This window comes from Octopus bimaculoides, chromosome 15 (assembly GCF_001194135.2).
Source record: "Octopus bimaculoides isolate UCB-OBI-ISO-001 chromosome 15, ASM119413v2, whole genome shotgun sequence".
NCBI classification, from domain to species: domain Eukaryota; kingdom Metazoa; phylum Mollusca; class Cephalopoda; order Octopoda; family Octopodidae; genus Octopus; species Octopus bimaculoides.
In genome coordinates, this window is record NC_068995.1 from 38,908,614 (window position 1) to 38,911,160 (window position 2,547).

The window sequence follows — 2,547 nt, forward strand, 5'->3', positions numbered from 1 at the left end:
TATATATATATATATATATATATATATGTGTGTGTGTGTGTATTCCCGAGCGTCAAACTAATACATCCTTTTGTTGTTTACACCACCTGTCCTCGTCTGTTGTTGTTGTTTTTTTCGTGCATTCTCCCCCACATATATATATCGCCCCAGTATTTACTAAAGGAATACTGGGGCGATAGAACATGCTAACTATGTATTAATTATAATCTAAGAAGTATATTATTATGAAGTTACCGGTGCAATTATATACAAGCTAATATAAATTTATATGGATACAAATTTAAGAAGTTTACTTACATAAAGGCTATTATAAAAATAATAATAATATGATCAGTATGGTAGAACACAATAGAAATAAATAAATAGTTTAATCACTAAAACCATGATGAAGTATATATACCATATTATCAACAATAGAAATAGAAGATTATATAGTATTTGCTTAATAATTCTATCAATATACACAATTATTTACTTATTAGGTGGTAATATAAAGACTGATCACTGTTACTTATTAAAGGACTATTGGGGTGATATAACATGCAAACAATATATCATTTGTAAGCAAAGAGGTATAATATACGTTGTAAAATTTCCAGTGCTAATACATACATTATAATATAGTTTTCTAGAGAGAAATAGATAGGACTACTTACATAAAGGACTTTATAAAAAAAAATAATATTTTTAAATGTTTGTATTATGTTCATGGTATTTTAGTACGTCCTTTTAATGTTTTATCATCCCAAATTTTTATTACACCAATGTATTATAACTTTTAAATCTAAAATTCACTGTGTCTCACATCGATATTTATCTATGTATATGTATTTTTATATTTATATATTTGGAATGTTTATATCTGAGTGTGGTTATTAATCATGTTCCTCTAGTTTCCGCTTGCATTGCTTCCATTGAGATTATTAAGCGGAATATAGCTCATTTGGAGCACTACAACTCCAGTCTGTATTTTATTTGCGGGTATTGTTAACACTAGCAATCTCGAAATAAAGCAGTGTTTTATATATATATATATATATATATATATATATATATAATCATCATCATCTTCATTTTCATTTCATGCCCGTTTTGCATGCTTGCATGTGTTGGACTGATTAACTGTGGTCTAGTAAAAAGTCAGCGGCTGCACCAGGTCCCAGTCTGATCTGGCAATGTTTCTACAGTTGGATACCCTCAGAGAGTGTAGTGGGTGCCTTATTACGTTCCACCTGAACGGAGCCAGTTAGCGGGAAGTATTGGCTATGTAGTTTTCTACAGCAAACCGAGTTTTAGAAAAGAAAAAAAACGCATGAACTGCATTGTTGTCGTGTATGTGTATGTTTTTGTATGCGTGCGTCTGTGTTAAACTAGGTAAAATTAGTATTAAATACGAAACAGTACAAGCAAAGTATTGTGTTGTTTAAGAACTACGATTTGGTATTTGAGACAATTTTCTACATTGCTTTATCTAGACGCCAAAACTATTCATAACAACATATATTTTGTTGTAGTTAGCCAGTTTGCTACTTCCTGGGACGAATAATGTCATGTAAAGTAATATGAATGGAAGGAAGAATTACAGTATTATGTTCTTTAGTTGAAGGATTGTGCAAAATCTCATTTACTGAATGTTAATATTACTAAAAATATTCACATTTGTATTCAGAAAGTATTGCTTTACCACTCCAGCCTAAGGAAACTACAAACAAAAATGACAACCGTCTTTGAGATATTCTCTTTAAATTCCCTATCGATTAACGTTTTGAAGAAATTGTATAACATTAACAGAATACAGTCACGGGACTAGACACAGAGACGAACAAGAGTATATAGAAGTTTCCATTTTTGCCTAAATACAAAACTATCTACACGATTTTATATGATATTTTATTTTCCTTAACATTTTCGAAAAACTGTGAATGATGTTGATGATATCTTCGATGTTATCTCCACAAAGTTGTCACGTCTTATTGCCTTTCCTGCATCTCTATCCCTTTAGTGCATTAGGGAGGTAGTACCCCGGCTATTGGTCCATGATAGACTGCTTTGATGATCCGTGTTACTATCATCTCGGAGCTTTCTACTAACATATGCATACACAGTCTTCTCCTTATATACGCTTATACTTTCATCTGATGATACGTTGCGGTAGAGTCGTGCCACTTCTTTTGGCAAATATTTAATGTTATCAGACACTGAATGTTGCTCAAGGAGCTGCTTTCCAAGTCATATAATGTCATCAGCCTCATGTATGGAAACTTGATCATAGAAGCCCATCCTGATGATGCGCTGCGGTAGTGTCGTGCGACTTCTTTCTATGTATCTATGTACGTACGTAGGTATATATATATATATATATATATATATATATATATATATTACACACACAAACACACATACAGACACAAACACACATACAGACACACACATACATATATACATAGACACACTTACAAACATAGATAAAGAAAGAAGATAGTTAGCTTAAATTATAAAAATCAGTATTCTTAGAAAAATACAATACTTAATACGAATATTTACATG